The 24,940-nt window shown below is 35.1% G+C and overlaps 1 protein-coding gene across 1 annotated transcript in view; it reads left to right on the forward strand.

The window, feature by feature from the left end:
* The window catches only part of LOC131677235 (uncharacterized), a 121,186-nt gene extending 96,615 nt beyond the window's left edge, over positions 1-24,571 (forward strand). Inside the window, exon 3 of the transcript XR_009303312.1 lies at positions 2,443-24,571. The gene's annotated coding sequence lies outside the window, so the exon portion shown is untranslated. The remainder of the gene's footprint in view (positions 1-2,442) is intronic.
* The last annotated feature ends 369 nt before the right edge of the window (positions 24,572-24,940 follow it).

A 24,940-nucleotide genomic window follows, 5' to 3' on the forward strand; every position in this document is an offset into this window, starting at 1 on the left:
AAAATCAATAATAATTTTCAATAACTATTATTTGAGAATCTCTCAAAATTAAGAGAAAATTTAGTTACGTTATTCATTTTTCTGTTGAAATCAACTAATTAGGAAAACAAAAATTTGTTTTGTTATTTTCTTCATCGAATGGCTTTCAGTGTAGATAACAAAAACAAGAAATTTTCACTGTTCCCCATATATCATCGTTTCACAGCTACCCAATGGGTCTATTTATGAAGCTTGTCAAATTGCACAGAACCATGACAAGTTACCAAAAAACTTTGTTCGCGGCAAATGTTGAGCATAAAATTTGCTACAAATAACAGTAGAATAAACATTTTTCTGGCGAACGGTAACTCATAAAAATGAAATAATGATTTTTATGGCGAATTTACTCTGACTGTTATAAAACAAACAAATATCCATTAAAAGAGATAGAGTTATCAGAAATCTTCCAAAATATAGTAACACGTGTAAAGAATTAGAAACCATGAAATATGAGGGAATGAGACGATTATGTTCATGCATTATGATTTTATTGCGATTGTTTCATAGTTCCTGCTGATCCACCGTTACCCTCTCTCCCCTACCATCCTTCACGGCATGTGCACTGCTTTTGCTGCCAAAGCTATATTGTACGTGTTCGAGTGAAATGAAATATGCCGAATAGAGTTTACGAGTGGAGTTGCATAACGAACAAACCAATAGCTTTACAATAGTATTATGTCGGCTTATATTTGCTCTATAAAAGCCCTAACTGCATATGTAAAGCATACATGCTTAAAAGATCCTGCATGCATGCCTTATATCAGCTTTATATGACCTGCGTTAAGCCAAACCGAACTGAGCGACGTAATTTTTTCCTGGTATTTTCGCTTTTGACTACTATTTGAGTTCTCTGAAGTAAATGTATGTAGGTTATTCTAGCACTACATTGGATGCCATTGCGATTTTTAGAGGTACCCCTAAATGGCGCTTGGTCCTCTTTGGCTTAACACAGGCCACATACGCATAAAGAGCAAGTGATAATGCTATACTTTGGCTGTGCCTATATGCATTTATGGTGCTAATATTGAGCTTGGATCCATTCTAAATGCTACAATCGAGTTTCAATGCAACATTAATACAATCGTATAGCTAATATTGCGCAATAACTTAATGCTTATGGTTATTTTAGTCGTACTATTGCTTGCTTATTTCTATTGTTTACCGCACTGTAATAGAGTCAATCTCACCGTCATAGGTACAAACTGTTATCTGAGCGTAAAGTATGTACGTTGCTAAAAATAGTAAATAATGGGATTGGGCGGTCAAAGCAATTTATTTGAAAAAAAAATCGTTGGCAATCCCGATTTGGGATAAATGTGTAATTTTGCACTAACATATCTGAGGTCGAACTAAAATATTTGTTTGAAGAAATCTGAAGTTCTCCAGCCAAAATGACAGGTTCTGTTCATGTCTTTAATAGAGCTGTTATCAAGGTTTTAAGTTAGTGCAAACCACGGCAGATAGCGCTCGAGTTTGTATGACGTGATTGGTGACTAAGCTAAATGTGTAATTTGTAGGACTACATCAGTCCAGCTGTTTCTATGATTAACACCCCCTCCCGGAACAGTCCAACAATTTTGCACCATAATTACCCGGTTGCCGTACTAATTATCAAACAGTAGGTATGGAAACCAGCTGCTCTGCCATCACAGCAATCGTCAACTACAAAGCCCCCTTTGAAACAACAATCATTTCATTATGTCATGATTACTCACTTGTTTTAAAAACACACACCAACACTCAAACAAAAGTTTTGTCCTTGAAAGTTTGCTACAAACTGGCATATAACATACTACAGAGAAAATATAATGCGATCAAAGCTAGTGCAAATCAGAAATTAAAATAGTTTTTTTTCATGTACAAATGTGAACTCAAGCGGAAGGAGGCTGCTGATTACATCCATAATAACGAATCACCATCGTCATCATCATCATCATCATGTCATCGTCATCATCACTGTCAGCAGCAGAGCCAATGCGATCATCAGGTGTGGTGTCATTTTTTCCCTCTTCTCCCGGATGAACGCTAAATTCAATATAGCATACGTTCAGGAGTGGCTTGACAGAGAGAGGGTCCGCCACGAAAGGGTATACTAAGGTGGGTAAGGGAAGCTTTACTAGCCCACGCACACACACACGCGCGCATCGTGTGTTATTAACTGTGGGCGACCGAACGCCACATTTTCTCCCATCATGGAAGTGAGCAATTTCATTTAGCTAACGAGTTCCCGTAGGAGCACAGCGGGTTCCACAGTTCGTCGTCGCAGCTTGTGCTAATCGCCAGTAGGTTGTTTGATTATGCAATCTTTGTTTCTACTTCTCTATCACCTTCAAGTCCATCAACAAACCAAACGCTGTAAAAGTGGAATATCACTGATGGTAATTTTTCATTCCTTATTTCCAGAGTTGTTTCGGTGCTGCCCAGAAGGCCCGGAGGGGGACGGACGTCATCCAAACAGGCGGCTGCCTCGCAACCGTAAAACACCTTGAACTTTTTGCAATATGGATGAAAAAAAACGACCACAACACAAACTCAGAAGTGAGCGACAGAAAAAAAACCATTAATTTCGAACTTGAACTTGAATAACACAACGACCGTCCCGTCACAAACACACACACATACAGGCAATGAGAACAGCCGGAGTGAGGTAAGTCCCAAATCGATAATGATGATTGCGTGTTGCACTTGGAATCGTGAGAACTTGATGGTTGCGAAGTGGGTGAGTGTGCGCGAGTGAGGGAACTCACTGGGAATCGGTGGAAGGCGTTTTGCTGTTTGTGTTGGATCGATGGTACTCACTCCTACACTCTGGTTGGTTAGGGAGCTAACGTTCGATTGATCGATCGATCGGTGAAATGGTAAGTTGATCGGTTCGGCCGGATGGATCAACTATGATCTTAGCCTGCCATTCTGACACCACAAAGGAAAAAAAAGTTGATCGGTTGTGCTTTGAAAGTGTTAAACGATCGAAATTATTAAAGATCTCGCGTGTTTTTTGTTGGTTTTTTGTGTGTTTGCTTTTGTTGGTCAATAAGCATGCTGTCAAAATTCACTTTGAGAGAAATTTCCGGACAAACCGTAGCTAACCTAGAATGGATGTTAACATTTTATGAAAGAGGAAAGTTTTCTCTTTCGTCTGCTGTTGTGATTTATAATCGGCGATTAATGGTTTGTCGAGAACTTCCTCTCACAGTGAATTTTGACAGTATGCTTATGACCATTTTCAAAAAACGCGAGAGATCTTCAATTTGAACAAAAAAAAATATCTTTTCATATGTATTGATGTTACGCTTATAATAGCCCAGGAATAGTTTCAAGTTTCAAGCTAACGCATCGTGCCGTGCCAGATAAACAGACTTCACGAAAAAGATACTTAAATTTTTGCAAGTTGGGGGTTCCCTAAAATATCTGAAGAATGGGAAGAATTGGTAGAATAATCTGTCTAGTATGGCAGTAGAGCCTATTGCGACCCTATTCCGCACCTCTTTGTTTCAAACCAAGCATATGGGATAATGACAATATTTATTTGGCTAAAACGGGTTTGCAAAAATAAGCTCAAGTTATATTTATTTGTTGTGGACATATTTATTTAGCACTATCCTCTAAATCCAACTATAAATAAAAATTTAAAGAAATACTGTGTGCCATGAGCCGGAGATTACCGCCTCATATCTCGCTATTCCGCCACAATTATATTTAACTTTACGCTGCAGCGCTGAAACAAATCCTTATTTTACCTGGAGAAACCGTTTATGATAAATTCACTTTAAAGGCACTCGTTAAACGGTGGGATTGGTCTAGTGTTATAATACGTAATTCACATGATCGCCATGTTTTTTTCTGATAACCTACTACAATCAGAACAAGCTTTTTGCATCCAGCACACAGGAAAGAACCAGCTGTGCGGCCAAACTAAAACAAACATCAAAATATATTGTAATGCAATTTCAAGTAAAAATAAACCACTTTTTCAAGTTATTTAACTGATTGCTGGTAGCAGCGATTTTATTTTCATCTGGACATAAAATTCGGCTCGGGATGCGACAATGGTTGATGTGAAACTAGTCATCACCAGTTGTTAGTCTTCGCATGATTATTTCCTGCGAGTGCAATACTGGGTGCTTTTTTTCAAACAGGTGATGAGGTTCTTTCATGTGTGTGTGATGTTTACGTTCGTTCATAAGCTAAAAATGGTTTAATTATTCCAAAACTGCATATTTTAACTTTTACTGCAAGATAAATATTTTGAAGTCGCTCTCATAATTCATTATTTCTTATTTCAAAACTTTTTATTTCGAAAATGAATTGAATGTTTGCCGAAAGCATTTTATTTGAATGGATAATTGAAATTTAGATCTCTGCTAAAATCATTCTACTATATTTTCAAATCTATTCTAGACGTCCAAGGCCCTTCTAGAACTCTCCTAAAATTATTAAAATATACCCATTTCCAACACAAATTTTAGTACTCAAAATCCATCTATTTTCTTCTAAAAATATTCTGTAACATTTGTAATACAAATTGTAATGTACCCTGAACCGTTCTTGAACTTTCGAAAAATTATTCCAATGTGCCTGTCTTTATATTCTAGTACACCTGCAATCCATTCTAGTATACACTTTTAACAATCTAGGAACCCATACGCTCATTCTATTACATTTTCAGACCCATTCTAATTCACTCAAACTATTCTAATGCACACCAAAACAATTCTAGTACACTCCTAAAATCATTCTAGCAATTTTCTAGGAACATTCTAAAACACCCCTAAATCATTCTGGTATACCTTAAATACAATTCGTGAACTCTCGTAAAAGAAATCTTATATAACCCTAAAATTATTCTCAAGCGCTTACAAATCAAGTATAATGCATCCCTAAATTATGGTAGTACACCTTTGAACGAGTAGACCACTAATCTACTCAATTCCAAAACCATCCTTAAAATCCTAAAATCAAGGTAATATTGAGAGGAATGCGAAAATGGTTTCAGGCTGTTTTACGCTTTGCTACGCATACGTCCCACCTACTTCTCCTATATTTTTATTGGATTTCTAGTTAGCGTTGACATATAAATACGAATTCTTTTAATCAACTTTTGGGGATGTAAGCAGTACAACTAGCACAAAAATTATGTGAATTTGTTATTTACGTTTTAGTTATAGTCAATTAAAACTCGAAAATCGCTGTTTTTACAATAAATTCGGATGTGTCTGAACTAAAAATCCTAGAGATCTAAAAAAATTTTGTGCAAGTATGTTGAACCAAAAAATAGGTTTTGAGCAGAATTTTTCGTACGTCAATTTTTTCGAAAGGAAATCAAAATATGCAAAAATGGAGTTTATCATTTTGTTGGTCTATAAAAGATTTTTACAGACAGGGATAACTTCTCATCTATCATAAAAATAGACTATGTAGTTTTTGGGGTCACTGATTACGATTATGATAACCGAATTTGAAATATCAAAATGGCGGCGAAATTTGCGAATTTTGTTACAATGAGCATAAAACTCGATTTATGAGATTTTGGGGTCGCTGATTACGATTCTGATGTCAGAATCAGAATCAGCGACCCCGAAAACCCTCCTGTAAAACGTTTTAGGCCAATATAAAAAAACACGAAACTTAGCCAAGCAGTCGCCGTATTGGATCCGCCATTTTGGATTTTTCATTTTCGACGTTGAAATCAGTATCAACGACCCCGAAAACTCCCTTGTAGGACGTTATAGGCCAATATAAAAAACATGAAATTTAGCCAAGCACAGTCGCCATATTGGATCCGCCATTTTGAATTTTACGTTTTCGACGTTAGAATAAGAATCAGCGACTCCGAAAACCCCCTTGTAAAACGCTTAGGCCAATTAAAAAAAAACATGGATATTGGATCCGCCATTTTGAATTTGAATTTAACAACGAAACAATGAAAAAATCGCGTCGCAAAGGGTTAAGAATGATTTTAAAGGCGTACTAGAATGATTTTAGGAAATACTAGAATGGCTACTAGGGATACTAGAATGGTTGAAGGATGTAATAGAATTGGTTTAAGAGGTGTTCTAGAATACATTTAGAGGCATCTTCTAGAACACCTCTAAAACCAATTCTATTACATTCCTCCACCATTCTAGTATCCCGCCGATTGTTCCAGTAAGCCCCTAAAACCATTGCGAAGCATTCCTAAAATCATTCAAGTAAACCTCTAGAATCATTTATAGACAGCCTGAAACCTTTTTCGCATTCCCCTCAATAATTGTAGTACTAATTTGAAAACATGCTTGTAATTCTCTAAAACGATTCTAGTACGCCTCTAAGCTATTCTAGTACATCCAAAAGCCATTCTAGTACATCCTCAAACCTAGACCGAAACCATTTTAGAAAACCCCTGAAATTACAGTGAAACTTTCCTAAACTCATTCTTGTACACCGTTTACAACCGTTCTAACCTTGTACGCAACTCACCTGTATTCAATTTCCAATTCCGCACATAGGGCTAGATAATTTTCCGTTTTTATCAACTTTTTGACCCGAGTTTGAGTATTGAAAGACCTTGAATTTTTGTAACTGGTGGAACCATATGCTGTTACTTGGATTCCGAGAGTTTGCTTGGGTTTTTTTAATGGCTCATCCATAATTTATGACGTTTTTCAAAGAAGAAAGACTATTGTGGCCTTTTGTCAAAGTTTATGGCAAAAATTAGATAGAAACAATAAATCACGTGACATCATGCAGGGAAACCATGTCAACTTACGTAAAAATACGTCGTTTCATTGAAAATTGTAAAAGTGATACAGCTAGCAATTTAATATAAATTGCATCGAACCGGCATGTTTGGTGGCTTCTAATTGTCGCCATCTTTTCACATCGTATAGATACGAGTTTTTGAACGTTAGTAACTTTCGTTTTGTACTGAACGGAATTGCACAAATTTTGTACCAATCATTTGGAAAAATGTGCACAAATGACATTCAATTTTTCGCACGACGCAAAAACAGAAGCAATGCGAGAAACCAAAATTTCACAGTCTATTTCAGGCACGTAAGAGACCTAATCGAATATTGGAAAGTTGGTTAAGGGCCGCATGTATTTTTGTGCGTCATTCATCGTTCGCTAGTCGAATGAGCAGCATGTTGATGCGCGGTTAGATGGTGTGGTCAGAACAAGGCTCTTTAGATTTTCATCGCCTATAGCGTGATGCGTAGGTTATTTTTGTTTAAACAGCCTTATTCTGCATTTTGGTAGATCGCTGTTTTGAACGTATATGGTTTACTTCCCAATAAGGGACAGCCAAATCAAATGGCTATCAGATTCCATCAAACCACATTCGTTCGAAAAATCAATCCGCCGTAGTGCAGAACAAGGCTGAATATTTGTGGGATGCGCTGCACAGGACCGCAGCGTGCGGTTGACTAGGTTGGCCCCCGCCAAGGGCACCAACCTTAGGGGGCACTGTGATCTTAATCTGTTTTATAAAAAAAAAACAAGTCCGGACAGGAGTGCCATTTCTAGGTATTTTATTGTTTGAAAGCCGAGTTGAAAAAGAAAGCCAATGTAAATACCAAAGGGGCGTACTACGCTACGGCCCTTTCAGTCTCATTCAGATTTATTCACAATAAGTGGTGTTGTCCTCAAATGTAAAGTGGATAAATAAATAAACAAGGAACATGTTTCACACTTTTTTGCTCGTTTTCTCAGTTACATAAAAACAAGTGGACAAATATGTGTTCAGGCCCGGTAAAACAGGCCACCTCCTTAAAGCTGTAGCAAAGATCATGGAATAAACCAGATCAATTACCAATCGGGAAAACAGCCCCATGCCGTAGCATAAAATTCTTCGATGCTGGAAGGAGCTCCGCCATATCACAAAGTTGCCAGTACCCAACCTGGACATAACCGTTCCTACACTAAATTGAATCTTTGGTTATATTGTCACATGAGATTTTTGGTATTTTTGGAAGTGCTGGAAACTCCTTGTTTAATCTCAAATTTCTAAGACCAGCGGCTGTTTGTTTCGAGTTTGCGTCAGGGCTTTCTCGAGCTGATATAATTGGCGGTCTCTCAGGAGAAAAATTGGAGCCTTTACAAGGAATCCTGCCTATAGTTTTTAGGAGCAGTAAAAGATGTCCCCATATGGGAATCATACTCTTCCTGAGCCAAGAGAGCATAATGATTTGATGTGGTGAGTGGTGAAGCTCTTTTAAGTATTTCCATAAAGGAGTACTTAGAGCGTCGTTTGAAGTAATGCTGTAGATTTCTCGGGAGCTGTCTGTACTCGGAGCATGGTAACAGATCAATCAGTAGACGCACTTTTCCGTATTGCCAAATGCTTGAGTCATCCTCACAATTCTCTGCCTAACGTCAATCCTAGCCTTATTGCTACGATGGCCCAATTATGCAAATAACCGAACTGATAATCTTTTTCGAAGAAGTTGTAATTAAACGCAAAGCAATCCGACCAAAGGTCAGCCAACGCGAGTTTGAAGAGACACACCATGTCGTCTCGTCCAGTGCGATTGCCATTCATAATCTTTGCGAACTGGAGCAGTGGGTCCTTGAATCAGCCCCAACCCCGCGCCTCAGTAGATCCACGCTTGACAAACTCGAGTCGATGACTACACCGTCGATTTCAACTTTGTGAGCGGGCGTGTAGATGTGGTAATCCTTAACAAAAGGCTTGTCGCCAGTAACCGCATTAGCTTGCTTTATGTAGAATATCACAATTCTGAGTTTATCTGAGCGAACTTTTGAGATATCTGTCACGGTCGAATATTTTTGCGTCAGATCCTTCAAAATCGTTAGAATATCTTTGACCGCAAGTACATCAGATATGGACCGACCGAGTTCAATGTATATGGTTTTAAACGGAAAATCGGAGTCTTTGATGACGAATCTTGTCCGACCTCCATTTTACCATCAGCTAGAACTTTTCAGGAGAGTTTGTTTATGAACCGTCCTGGAACCCAGCGTAAAATGAAAACTGATAGTAAAACAAAAAAGTAATCAGCTATCTTCACTTTATGTATAAGCTGTTTGCTGCGAAATTTCTAAGCAATTGGTACGAAGAAAATTTACAAACCTTTTTCAGCTACAAATCATAAATCAACGTCTCCAACAAAAAAAAGACATGAAAGTTTCTTTGTTTCACTCGCATAAAAAGATAGGCGGTCCAGGATATTACTGGAAATTCGCGACGGCACTTGAACTGGTAATTCAAATCTAATGATATTTACCGTAATCAACAATCCACCAACCAGATCACAGCTCCTAAAACTTTTCTTCGGTGTCAGTATTTTGCTATACGGTGGAGTGTCAATATTAAGGATCTTCCAAACCACTCCGAAAAATGGGCTTATGTGAAATTCGGGCTTTATCGCAAAAAATGATTATCCCTCTTGAAACAGATGTCTTTCGTTTAATTCCACTATAATAATAATGAAATGCAGTTGCATTGCGCAATCAAGCAACAGATACTGGCATTTCGACTACAACGTATTGTCTTGTTCCGTGTTCATATCAGTTGAAATGTACATGATGGTGAAATTCAACTGCATTTCATTATTATTATAGCGAGGATAAGCGGTGTCGGCACATTTCTAAGACGACACTAGTAAACCTCTAAACCATCCTACTTTTGTGGTAAGACCATTCTAGTAATTTCCTAAAAAACTTAAAATTTTTCTAGAGCCATTCTAATTCACCATAAACCCATTTTTACCTTTTTAAGACGAATTCTAAAATCATTCTCATATTCCCCTCAAATTATTCTAGTACAGCTCTAAAAACCATTCCAGTACAGGCACGCGTCTTAGCACTTCTAATCCTAATATCATACTATAAATTCTTTGTGCACTTTCCATTCAAAATCTACGCTCACTAGAGCAAAGGGTCTTTGCAACGGTAAACCCCGTGCTTCAGTACATCTATGCCAGCCCAACTCGAATCGGTGACCACACCGTCGATCTCAACTTTGTGGGCGGAGCTTATCTTCGAATTTCATTCCACCTGTGCAGGCCCGTAGCATGCGGCTGGTCGGGAATAGAAATTTTGATATGCTTTATAAACTTATTGAGAATAAGTTATAAAGTAAGTCAGACTAAGTGTGCAATTTCCATGTACACAAATTGTCATTGAAAGTCGAACTGGAACGGAGCCAAAGTAAACAAGAAAGGGGTGCAAAACTGAGGCTCCACCGAAGGGCGCCAACAGACCACGGGTCTGCAAATAACTTTATTTAGGGATATAGCAGGTGTTAGCTCCACCGATTTTTCGGTGTCCCATTTCAGAATGACAGAGACCTAGCGGTCCATTCCGAGGCTATTTTTCCTTCGACAAACCCCGCTCAGATATAACATGTGTACCAAAATTATACCAGTATTATAATCAATCTACACACCAAAAAATAATGAAATTTAAACGACATGTAAATCAATACGAATGTACACATACAACGATTGAATCAAAAATTTGATTGAAAATTACGTTAAAATCAATTGGAGCATCAAACAGCATACAATTTTACACTTTCGTTCGTGTAATATTACATGTCATTCATTTTACAGCAGTACTCGAGTAAAAATACATAAGAAGCGCATTGGTTTTCCGTTTAAAGAAACTGTAATTTTCAATCCACGTGTAAAATTATAATAAAATTTGTTGAAGAAAGCACGACAAGTCGTGCGTGTTTGTGGTGGAACTTAATTTTACATTTATATTCATGCTCCAAATATGTGCATGAAAATAAACTTAAAATTACAAAATATTTTTTTCTGTGTATATAAATTAGTTTAAATTTACTTGAAAACATAAAAGCATTTAGAATTTGCCGCGAGTTCCTTAATGTTAAGCTTCCATTGGAGCAATTATTTTCGCACTCCAATACTGGTTTGACTAATCGGACAAAGTGGGCTTCACGAATCGTACACAGGTTACAATGGACGAGAACTGTTCTTCAAATTTGAGACTGACAATACAAAATAAGACGGGAGCGAAAAAAAATTTCACATTCACTGGCAATGATTCCTAGGATCGTTTTTCTTCTTGTCGGCAACTTGACATTTTCTAAAAAAATATGGTTTTACTATTTTCGTTCTGATTTGTGATTATTGAAGCAGCATTAAAAATCAGTGTGAAAGGTTTAATTTTAAGTACTAACAACTTTAAATCTGTTTATTTTACACGGGACGTTGCGTTAGCTTGACGGTGCCATTCATTTTGTTTTACATTTTTAATTTCTTCAAATAAGACTATTGAAATTCTGAACTAGGTGATCAATTCTATAGATTTATGTAAAAACTAAGGTAACTAGTATTACATTTCGATGTACAAAGGGGAATTAATCGAATTTTGTTATATTAAGAGGGAGAGCTTAACCAAGAACTAGAACTGCAGTTTTCCATTTCTTGAGCGTTTTTTCAAAACGTCATATCTGCAATGAGTTACTCTCTTTGTTTACTTTCTCTTCTGTTAATAATTCGGTCATTTTAACATTTATCCCTCAACTCTTTGCATTATATGCTAGTTAAAACCACCGTATTTCGATCTGTACTGTAAAATAAGTGAAAAGTGTTATAGTGACGCCGTAAAAATCGAAAGAGAAAGTAAACAAAGAGAGTAACTCATTGCAGATATGACGTTTTGAAAAAACGCTCAAGATTTTTCCAATATTTTTGACCCGTTTTCAAATATTTCACAAACACTCGTAAAGTCTCTAATGTCATTTTCGTTTTTGACTGTGCACTACACCGGTGTAGTCGGTGCTACACTCATTCAAACTTGGGTGTAATCAGTCTGTCTCTTTTTTTGCACTACACCGGTGTAGCACCAGGAAAAAAGGTGGAAACGCTATAAGTGTAATCATGCTCTGAGTAGTGCATTACGAATCACACTGCCTCGTGTTCGCAATGACCCGTTACGTAACACTCCATCCCAAGATTATGCAGCCGTACACATCGGCAGTCTTCCGTATGCTTGTTTTCAATCAATCAGAGTAGTGACAACTACCGACTTTGGATCGACACAGCTAGAAGCTAGAGAGAGAGAGGGGGAAAGATATCGAGGCCAAGTGCCACGGTTTGTCACGTGCCGCCAACTGTTCCCGAAACGTGACTCTCGGTCTCTCTTTTTCACTCACCAGTTCTCTCATCCTCTCGTTTGAGTTCCTACGCTTCTGAGCTAGTAGTACATTAGAAAACAACTTCCTCCCTATACAAAACAATTTTATATCTGTAATACAGGCACCTCAGCCACTGATCATCGATTCTCCGGTTGAGTGAGTGAGTGATTGAGCGAATAAGTGTGCACCGAATGAGTGATTATAGCATTTTTGAAATTTCGAACGAAGCGGTTCGCGTCTCGAATAACTGTTATACCTACCTAAAATGCACCAAACTAGTTGGGGTTATGCGCTCCTCCGATCGATTCAAACTACCACCACAGTTCGAGAGATTTTCGGCTACCGGGATACACCCTGTGCTCGCTTTGTATTCGCTATTAGTGAACACAGCTGGTGGTATCTCAGTGGCCCTAATCCGATTGCAGCTCAGAAACCACCACCACCACCGCTAGTGAGTGAATCGGCGGTACCGCGTCGTCGATGAGAGAACGGAAGCAGAAAATGTTTGAAAGAAAGCTCCGCTGCTCTCTGTAACGTCTGTTGAGAGCGCGATGGTGTCGGCGGAACTCGTGGGTGAAGCAAAAAAGAGTGGAAAAAGCTCTTTTGTGTCTATTATGGTGATCGATTTTATAGCACGTAGTCACAAGGTACCCGGCGGCTGCATCCACCACCCGTAGTCGCTCTCTTTTCCTCGGAAGATGCACTTTTTTCGAGCTTTTTTGTTTTACTTTGTTGCATTTGCGTCAATGTTGTGGGGTGGAATTACGACAGAGCTTGCTAGTGAAAAATATGAATGTTTTCACGTCGGCGAAATCTCCGAGCTCAGCTGCGGCAACCACGCAACGTTTTTTGGGCGATAAAAAATTCCTCAACAAACGTACGATTAGGGCGTATAAACCAACTGTCAAGCTTCACTTTGAGAGTGGAAATTTCGGACAAACCGTTATTCGCCAATTACAGATGTTGGTAGAAATACAAAAGAGAAAAGTTTTCTCTTTCGAGTACTGTCTTCGGCCAGCAACGGTTCGTCCGGTATTTCTTTTCAAAGACAATTTTGACAGTTGGTTTTTACGCCGTAGTCATATTTTTGTCGAAAATCGGTTGTCGGCGGTGGAACTGGGATTGAGGTTCGCCCCCTGGGAATTTCCAAGCATGCTTTCGGTTGTCCATGGATTAAGTCTACTCAAATTTTAAAGCTGCAAATGAGAGACTCTGCTTACTTTCTTTTTCGATGATTGCAAGATTATAAAATTTTACTATCATTTTACAGTACATATTAAAATACAACAATTTTAGTTAGTGTATTATGAAATGAGTTACTTAAAACTTAAAAGCAGCCGAGTTATCAACGTAATGGAAAGTAAACAATGGAAGGCTCTTATTTGAATTTACGTTGTTTTTAAAAGTTATGGTAGAATTATAAAGTCACTCATTCTTGGGTCTCAACGACATTTTTCTAGCTCAACGTTTCGCAGCTGTGTACTACATATGTTCATTATGCAGAAAAGTAACAGTAGGCGGGTATTTTTTTTTTTCAGAATGAAAGTAGAAGCTCAACAGTCTTATCCAGCAGCGTTGATATTGATCCGTTTTGACATTTTAACTAAGGAAAACTAATTTTGTGCGTGGCGTATTTGGAGGTAAATAAACGACTCCTAATGGAGAGAACGGTAGTGTAAAAATGCGTGATCTCAGGGTGCGTATTGTAAACGTCACATTCGAAAGGATAGACCAATAAACCTGAGCAACATTTTCAATAGGACGTAAGTAGCCTTATTTTATTAACATTATTTGTCGAATATTACTGAATACTTGAAAATCTTTTCACTAATGTTCCTACACTCGAAAATTAAAATAAACAAAAATCTCATTGTTTATTACGTCCAATTGGAAATTAACCAGGAATTATAAGGATTAATGCTGATTAATTAATAGTGTGAAGAAACCCCATGAAATGTTTTGCTTAAAAAGCAATTTTTATTTTCCTTTTGTACCCAATAATATTCACAACCTAGAAGTAGCGTGCCCTACTCACAACTTGAACTTTTAGGTACCGCTTAATTCGATTCAATTTTTTCGCAACTTTCTCCCGAATTTTGTTTGCCAGTATTTTGACCACACCACTTGCTCCCATCCAGATGTACGGGACAGTAGCCTTCTACCCGAGAAATCTGATCTGAGTAACCGTATCAGTCCTTGGTCCCCCACAGTATTGCGCAGTAGTTCCGCGAAGCCACCACGAGAACCAGAAAAAGCTTTTGACCAACCATTGACGACCATTCAATCATGTAAGAATCGACTCTATAATTAGGTTCTCTTTCGTGCCCCTCCCCCCTTTTCATTCATTTCTCCCACCGAAAAAAAAACGACTGCATCGGCGGGGTGACTAGAGAAAAAAAAATCGCAGCAGCCCCAATTCAAATTGCACACATCCTAGTTCGTCGCTGTTGTGCTATCTTATGACAAACGCCATTTTGGGGTAAACTGAGTTAGATATGCCACATTACTCGTCTAACGAATCTCTACAAGATGGCGTTTCCAGAATTTTGAAATTTTGCTTGGTTACTGAAATAAAGCGAGAAAAGTGATAAGAAATTGTGAGTTTTTTGTTTCAAATCATAATATCTTAGGATTGGCTCAAGTTATAATAAAGTTTTAGTTGCTTTTATGTGTAAAAATGTCATCAGAACACAATGGCATAATAATTTTCAAAAGAAAAATGCATGTATTGGGAGAAAAACGCAGTTTTATCTTTAAACTGGAAATATTGCCTATTTGGCAACACTGTAACTAAAAATAACTATTTTTTCTAGATTCCCTGACTTATTTCCTTCAAAATGCATCTAACCGATTGTTTATAGGACAAATTAAGCCAAAGATATGAATAAAAGTTTATAATTGGTGATTTTTTTCTATGGAAAATTTTTCATGCACGATTATGACACGTCATACAAATTTTTTCATCAATACACACCTATGACACGTGTGAGTGCGACTTTTGTTTACATTTTTAGTGAAAACTCGCAACATAGTCAACCGATTTTCGTAATATTTGAGAGATTATTATAGAATAGGTAGAACCATTAATTGTCTTCTCTGAATTGTTTCTACCATTTATAAGTTTCATGATATTCAATCTCAAACTTTAAAAATCGTTTTTCTCGAAATGTGCAAAATGGCGCTTGTCATAAGATAGCACAACAGCGACGAGTTCTGGTAATGTTAATTTAGTTTTATTTTTATAACACCTTCGTTCAATTGGGTCCCGTTCGCTTGCGCGCACTCGTTTTTAGTTTTATTTTCAATCCCTGCATTGCACTGTAATGCACTGACTGACTTGCCGCGAAATTGGCAGCAGCATCCAAGTGAACCAACCGAAATTCCAACCCCGAAACATCTTAACCTTTTTGACTTGCACATCGAGCTGTAGCTGTTGCTTGCGTTTTTGTTTTTTTTTTTTGTTTTGGGAAGTGCACCCAAATCAAGTCAAAATTGAAACAATCGTGTTTTTCTATCTCTTTTCTTCGGCATTCAACCCCTACCTCATCGACCAAGCGAACATATTTGTGTACTACTATTGTTTGCCAACGAGTCAAGGGCAAACTATTTTTTTTTTGGTTCGAGTAAACCAACCTAAGCGAGGCCGCGCGGTTTGGGTATAGACTAGGACAGAAGAGGGGGCAGTCAAAATATCAGATTTGTCATTCTCGAAATGCGCTATTTTGCTCGGTGCACTTGTTGGCCAAGGAAACCCATTCCCCTCAGCGGACCTCCACTTAACCCGTGTTGAAGTGTTTTTTTTGCTCTCCTTCGACGGTGTTCGAAAATAAATCGAAACTTACATAAAACAAACTGCATTTGCCAAGTTTTCTTCTGCTTAGCAGATTGCTTCTTTTTTTCTTTAAACCCTTGTGACGCGTTTCATATGCGCATCATGAGCAAAAATTTCGATTGATTGAGGGATTTATTCCTGCAGTTTTGTTAGGAAATTATTATGGAAAAAGGAATGATTAAAAAAACGACAATTTTGATACCCAAAAACTGGAGAAGGTATCCTGCACATCACAAACGAAAAAAATCTATTACCATTTTCATAATTTTTTCATAACGATAATTCGTGCCATAAATTCCAGACACATTGTGTATCTTAAATCGAATCGAATCGAATCGATCGTGTTCCGTATTACAGTTTTCGATTCGAGATTGAAAATAGATTTTTATTCGAGTTTGTTCGATGAAGTGCTAGATTATCGACATTTTTCTGGTTTCAAATTCAAATTACTAAAATCTTATTTGTTGTGATACGATTTTCTGTATGTTTGCCATTGTCGACAGTAGGAAATGTTTGCCTTAAAGAACAGCTCATGGAATAAAGAATGGAAAATTTCTACATCTATTGTTTTTTCCACATATTTTTCAATGCAATGACTATGGTTTTTAAATTGGATCTTTCGGACCATGGTGATGGTATTTTCATGGGTTGAACCCGTTTCAATCACTATCAAAACACCATGATCCAGATGAGTGAGATTTTGCAGGATGGTAACCAAATATCCAATAAACATTGTAACGTAGCATTATACTAGTTCTATATCTGCATATAGGGCAGGTCATCAAGAGCCGTTAACTTTTATACACTGATTTATTGCTGATTTATCATTGCGCTGAGATAGACAACATGTTTTCTGAATTACCTACGCTATTGTGGAGCACCTTATTCACAGAGTCACGTCACTTAGCGACTAGAAGGAAATTTCCTTCTAGACACTAGGTGACGTGATTATGAGAATAGCGCTCCTAATGTAGAAATGTGAAAATTGAAGGCATCTTATCGACACTATTCGTACGGTTAGACATCTTTAGTGAGTCTTAAACAGAAGTACCTTGGATCATCATTGACGGCAAGGGCTCTTCTTTTGCTGCTGATAGCGCATATTGTTTTTTCGGGAAGCAGAAGGCAAATGATTAAAAAATTGCGCTTTCGTTTACTTTCAGTACGTCAGGAACGGTTTTTGGAACAAAAGTCAAGTAAGTGGCTATTTCTGGTGAGCATTTGATTGCTGAATTGATTGGCATAATTATACACTGAAGACCCCTTTTTATCCGCACCCGATTTTATCAGCTTTTTGACCCAATTCTATCAGCTTCATATGAAAATTGATAGTTGGTAGTATGATGGGCTCTAGCAGACGAACCAAGTTGAATTCGAGTTCCTTTCTTGAGTATATTTTTCTTATCTTAGAGATCCGAAATATGCCAAAAAAATTTGAATAATCAGGAAAGGTTATGAGGTTATATCTTGGGACTAAAGAAAAATATTTTAAGAACTTCGGTTTCTTAAAAAGAAAGAAAAATATATGTCCCGATTTTGTCAATGTCCCCGTTTTATCAACCTAAAATTCACCAAGGGGCTTATAAAAAGGGGTCTTCACTGTACTCAGAAATTTAAAAAAATTAAGCGAAAATAAAATTATATAAATTGAAAAAAAAAACAAGAAGAAAATCACAAGGTTGAAAAAATATGGTAAATGAAGCAAACAGAAGAAAATTAATGAAAGAGATTGACTTGATGTTAAATCGGCTTTTTTTTATAATTCTTCGTCAATAGCACAAAATCGAAAAAAATCCGACTTAAATTGATATGTGCATCATTTGCATAAATTCAGGGATTAAGTTGATTATACAGGGTGTTTGGTTCATGGTTAAGAATCTCTCGGGGGTGATAGACTGCCATATTTGGAGAAAAAAATAGTTCTACACATACCATCAAATCTCAACCGTTACAGAGTTATTGAACTTTTAGTGTAAAAAACTTATTTGACTTAAAATACCTCTAACTTTAAAAGTATACTTTGTATTTTAAATGTTTTAGTTCCATTCGAAAGGTGAGAAAATTTCGCATTGAGTGATGTCCTCACATGTTTCAGCTAATGAGTTTAAGTAGCCTTTTCAAGGTAATTTAATGAAAATTAAACAATTTTAAACGATTTTTCGTTCATTTTTTGAAAATCCTAATAGTTAACCTCACCATTTTAATAATTCAGATTGTTAGTCTTGATGAGCTGCTTAATTCGTTCTTTGACATGATACACTTACCTTTTCTTATTTTCATGATTTTGGGTTATTCAACTTGGATATTTTTATCTCATTTTCACTAGTACCAGCTCTAATTGAAAAATTACGGCACTTTTTGTACTTTTTTTCTTTTTATTCAAAAGCCAGGAAAATTTTACAGTGAAAAATGTATTAATACCTTTCAGTTAAGTGAATTTAGTATTCTTTTAAAATTAAATTAGTTTAAAGTTAGTGCTATTATTTTTTGCATTTTCGTTAATTTTCTTAAAATAGTAAATAATGCATCTCAGCAAGTTCTACAGTTCTTTCTTTGACGCCATTCAATTATCTCTTTCGGTTTCGACGCAAAATCGTTTTTATCACATCGTTTCATATGCAAAAATAACGATTTCGAACCAACTACATTTGTGGCGAGCTCATGCTGTGTTAACTATTAAATAGCAGAAAAATGAAAAGAGATATAGAAAAAGTGTCTAATAAAAAGTTATAGAGAACATTAAGGGGCATCAAATGAACAATAGTAACGATAAATTTTGTTGATTAATAATTAGAATAATTAAAAAACTCCAAAAAACACAAATTTTGAGTTATTGCGTTAGAAAAAAATCATTTAGACCTCTTAACAAAAAGATATTTGTACATACACTGATAGGACATTTTCTCAGCTTTCCAATGAAATCTTGTAAATAACGATATAAAGCATATTTTTTAGATTAAAGTCTTTTAAGCACTTGCAAGTCGGTTACAGGAAAAGTATAGTAATGAAATTACAAAGAAATGAGAAGAGATAGAAATATGATGTCCAAGAACAAATTATGAATCGTCCTAAAACCCAACTTTTGGATAATGGATGTTGCTATAATCATACTTCATAATTTCGAGAAAATTAGCAAAAACCTCCTCAAAAACACTAACTTTTAACTACTTTACAGCTAAAAGGTAATTAAAACTAATTACTTAAAAGATATGATAACACCATTCAATAGGAAATTTTCTCACCTTTGGAACTGAAATATTTAAAATACAAAGTATACTTTTAAAGTTAGAGGTATTTTAAGACAAATAAGTTTTTTACACAAAAAGCTCAATAACTCTGTAACGGTTGAGATTTGATGGTATGTGTAGAACAATTTTTTTCTCCAAATATGGCAGTCTATCACCCCCCAAGAGATTCTTAACCATGAACCAAACACCCTGAATATAGTTGTTAATGTTGAGTTCTGAAAATATTTTCCTTCTTGTCATCATGAGCTGTTCTTTTAGTATCTTTCTAAAGTATGTATCTACAACAAATTATTATCATGTAGTAAAATTTATAAAACAGACGATCATAATCCAATCCATGAAACTAAACACTACAGATCCTTCCTGGCTGGGACTCGAACATAGGATGAGAGGCTTATGAGACCAACGTCTTACCCTCTCAATTCGCTAGACAGGCTAACAAAATATGAAAAAAATGGAATAAGAATAAAAAAAATTAAAAACTCTAGACAACAAAATGAAAATTTATTTTTTTTAATTAAAAGAGGGGGAAAACTCACAAAAATCAAAAGACTATTAGAATTAGATTAGAGATTAGAAAGCTGGCCGGAAATGTATCATTATTGATTTTCAAAATATTTGAGAAAAGCGGAAGAACAGAAGATTTAAAAACAATTAAAATTAAAATTGAATAAAATAAGTAAGCTTTAAAAATGTACAATAAAAGAGATAAAAATGAAATGGAAACAAGAGAAAAAATAAACACAAATGTATGGATTGAAAGAAAGTTATGTAAAAAAATTAGAAAAGAAGAAAAATGTAAAAAGCACATAAAAAATAAAGAAAATAATTAACAAATGTAGCAAAAATGTAAAAAAAACGAAAAAGAAAGAAGAAAAGTAAATATATAAAAATACTGAAAAAATAAAAAAAAATAAAATTATTGAAGTATTAAAAACAAAAAAAATTCGGTGTAGAATATTGGATTTTATAAATGGGTTAAGCTGCACAAGGTCAATAAAAATATTAGAACTAGAAAAAAATGTTGACAACTAATCAACATTCTTAATAACATTAAAAACATTTGAAGAAATCTGAAGATCTTAACGGACCACTTCAATGTTATCTGTGATAATAGCGCATCTGTATGTTTTCACGTTTTCCTATGCATTGGTAATGTGCATTGCCTCCATTATTCTTTGATACCTAAAATAAAAGTCGAGAAACATTAAGAAACGCTCAGCGAATCAAAATGTTTATCCGTTACGAAGATTTCCTGTCCCAAAAATCTGCATCTCAGTTCAGATCGCCGCAGTATGGCGCTCTCTGACACTGCAGCACTCTGGGTCATTTATCTCCGTAAGTAAATAATAGAACTCACTCAACATACCTTGATCCCTTTATGATAAGTATTAGAAGCTTTCCTAATTTATAGTTCCCTGAAAAATAGTGCCGAAACAGAAATTTCCTGTCCGTAAGTTTTGTGTAAAAACATGTTTGTTTACATGTCCATCGGCAACACTATAGCATATCAGAAGGCTTTCGAGCACTACGTGAAAATCATTAGATTGTGGTCAAAATTGGATATGTAATCTTGCGAAACACACATATTGCATCATAGTAAAATGTAAACATGAAATAAGTCTTTGAGAGTAAGTTTTATTTCGGAAAAAGTAATACAGGTAAGCATTTATCTCATTTCTTTGAAATAAAGCTATGAACATTTGCTAGCATAATTGACCATTCATTATCGATTGTTTGTTACAGCGTGAAAGCTTTTTTGGTAAAATCATATCTCATGGCCAGCTAGCCACAGTTTCGCTTGTTTGTTGATACAAATGACTTGACTTGCATTGATGTCAAATTCTAAATCTAGGCCGCAAGTTGAAAAGGGTTTATATTACTTTTGGGGAAATGATGTTTTATTTTTTCACGTGCTACTAAGGGCATTGTTGTACATTGTACCTGTAATGTAACTGTATGTTTATTTCGGAGATAAATTTGTATCAGTATAATAATTGCAATGTAATAAGCCGACATCTATCATATTGCACGACACATAACATGTGACTTTTGTAAGTATTCTGTATAACAAAAGATAAACTCAAGTTTACCGGGTACCATACAAGCGTATTCAAATTGATGGTTCATTGCATGCATGCTTGGCACAATCAATCGAAACAAACGAGGTGTATTGTCATGGAAAATTCAGCCACGTTTGACGAATAAAATTAATATATTCGTTTGATATAGATCGTTATTTTCAACTACTTACGAGGATTACCATTTTTTTCGTTCACTTTACGGACTGTGTGCAGGAGCATGGTGTACGATTACGCCCTTTTGCCATATGTTGTATGCAAAAAATCGTCAAAATGTGTCAATTTAGGCGTCAACAAAAACAAAGTAAATCCATCGTTCCCAAGATTCGACACAAAACGGAACATCGGATGCAAATGTACTGAATTCATGAATTCTTTTTGAATTGACCTCGGACATTTCATTACTGTTTTGAAAGACCAGTTCTATATCTCTGTACTGCCAGGTCAGGCACGTTTTCAATATTGGTAAAGGGTTACAGCAGCGTATGATCGAGAGCTGGTGGATGAGTAAACAATGCGAAGTCTTGTTTGTTATATTATAAATAACTGAACAATTGTTTTTGTAGCTAGTAACCCTTCTAAGACAAAATTTTGAAACAAATCCACGTAATGGTGTGGTTTATAACATTCAGTCATGGTACTAGTCAAGTGAATAGCATGTTCGGTAAGAAACGACCAAGTACCATGCGAACCTCAGAAACACGGAGAAGAGACAGAGGCTAGTGATATTGTAGTGCTGCCAAAGGACCAAAGCACCCTCAGTGTTTTCGAGTGGGAGGTATTGTGAAACCTTTATGGTGGGCAGCAGATATAACATAAACCATGAAGACAACGTATGGAACACGAATTGCGACAACTGCTTGAATAACATCCCCGTCGTTCATATAACAACAGCGGATCCAACAGAAGGACAAGAGATGGTCAGCGGGCGAAAAAAATCGACAAGATTGCAGGTGATATGTAGAGTCTTCCTTTCCTAGGACGACGTACGGTCATCGACTATGAGGACTAGATACGCAGCAATAGACATCCAATGAGACTTTCGTCGTATGTTCATGAACCGATCTGCAAATACTGTCAGTGTCGTGGTGTTCATTTCCTGCAATTGTCCTATATACTGAATGTCTGCTTCGAAATCTCTTGAAAGGCGCGGATACAATATAGTTTATAAATGGATAGTGTGGTACGCAGCTCACCTGGGTCCGATTCGAAACCATCGCACGGGTTTTCCTAACCCTGAACAAGGAGTTATGGTTGAAAACTTCTTCAATAAAAAATCTGTTGAAGCAAAACTAATTATACCCAAGGACTTATAAACAGTCGTTTTTTTTAAATTAGCTATACGCTCCACACACAGGGGTAAACGCTGTATTGTATTGACGTGAAAGTTTCCAGCTGGTATCAGTAATGCTTGGCAGATGATTATTGGAAGAAAAGGCAACTTAGTATCTGGAAAGCGTCGTCACAGTCAATTACATTGCAACTGACTTGCATTGAATTCTTCGATTCTCCTATATAATTTTTCTTTAGAAATCAGTTTGAAAACCTACTTCATTTCTCCAATCGTTTTTGAAGAAGCTGAGTGGATTCACACAACACCAGTGGTGATAAAAAGGAATCCATGCTGCAATTCATGTAAGAACCCAATTCGGTTTTTTGTTCAATGCTGAAAAAACTTTAGGCACGCATCTGAGATCAGCTTCATGCAAAATCGACATTATTCGCATGTTATTAATTTGTGTTACAACTAAAGGACCTTTTCAGATGTAACGCTCATTTATTTGTAATGCGTGTCTTGCCATAACCCATCAAAGTAATCAACAGTGTTCCTAAAATACTTTCATCGTCGATATAATTTTTCCGTTGAAGTGGTCCCTTAAGTTTTAAAAATTGAAAGTAGCGAAAAATAACTAAATCAAATAGAACAAACGAAATTTAAAAAAAAAAAATTGGGGCGCAAAAATAAAAAAGAGTAGATGCAAATATAAAAATATTGAATAAAAAATTAAATTAAAAATACAAAAAGAAAAAAAAGAAAAAATAAAAAAATGGAAAAAAGTTTAAAAAAAATTAAAATAACGAAAGAGAAAAATGAAAAAAGACAAATATTATTTATTTTAAATGTTGGAATTGCAAAATACGGCATTAATTGTTAAAAATCGAAAGAATATGAGAATGTAAAAAAATTATTAAGACTACCAAAACTTCTTAATAAAATTATAATCATTCAATAAAACCTGGAGAAGTGAAATTAAAAAAAACTCAAAATAGAAATTTATTAAATTGAATAAATTTTAAAAAATACAATGAAAAAACACAAAAATACCAATATAAAAAAATACTGAAAAAATAAAAAAAAAATTATTGAAGTATTAAAAACAAAAAAATTTCGGTGTAAAATATTGGAATTTATAAATGGGTTAAGCTGCACAAGGTCAATAAAAATATTAGAACTAGAAAAAAATGTTGACAACTAATCAACATTCTTAATAACATTAAAAACATTTCAAGAAATCTGAAGATCTTAAGTTTTAAAAATTGAAAGTAGCGAAAAATAACTAAGTCAAATAGAACAAACGAAATTAAAAAAATGGGACCCAAAAATAAAAAAGAGTAGAGGCAAATATAAAAAATATTGAATGAAAAATTAAATTAACGATAATATACAAAAAATTAAATTAAAAATACAAAAAGAAAAAAAGAAAAAAGATAAAAATGGAAAAAAGTTAAGAAAAAAAATTAAAATAACAAAAGAGAAAAATGAAAAAAAGACAGAAATATTATTTATTTTAAATGTGCTGAAAAAATCGCAAAATATTGAAAAATGTTGGAATTGCAAAATACGGCGTTAATTGCTAAAAATCGAAAGAATATGAGAGTGTAAAAATTTTTTTAAGACTACCAAAACTTCTTAATAAATTTATAATCATTCAATAAAACCTGGAGAAGTGAAATTAAAAAAAACTCAAAATAGAAATTTATTAAATTGAATAAATTTAAAAAAATACAATGAAAAAACACAAAAATGCCAATATAAAAAAATGAGCTAAAAAAATTTAAATATTGGAATACATAAAAAGCAACACAATAAATAAATAAAAAAATATATCAAAAAATTTAAAATAAAATAGAAAGAAAAAGCATAAAAAATAGTGCAACAGCGGGAAAAATTGCAAAAAAACTAGAACAATTGGCCGAAAACTAACATTGAAAACATTTAAGAACTAAAGTTTAAAATAAAAATTAAAACTGAAATAAAAATAAATAAATAAACTAGAATAAAAACAATCAAAAATAAAACATGAAATGACAAAATTTAAAGTTAATGAGAATATAAAGAAATAGATTAAGAAAATTAATTGTAAAAAATTGTTCAAAAAAATTAAAAAATATATGAATAACAAAATGTCAAAAAATTACCAAACTAAGAAAGAAAAAAAAATTACAAATATATAAAAAATTAGAAAATACTAAAAAAAATAGCAGCAAATTTAAAAATATTGGGATCTAAAAAAACCGGCTATTTAAATCCCAATATTTTTCGATTTGTTGCGATTTCATCAGTATTTCCTTTTTTATATACATTTTTGTCCTTTTTTTAGTTCGGTAATTTTTTTGCAAATAATCAAAAGAA

This window comes from Topomyia yanbarensis, chromosome 1 (assembly GCF_030247195.1).
Source record: "Topomyia yanbarensis strain Yona2022 chromosome 1, ASM3024719v1, whole genome shotgun sequence".
Lineage (NCBI taxonomy): Eukaryota > Metazoa > Arthropoda > Insecta > Diptera > Culicidae > Topomyia > Topomyia yanbarensis.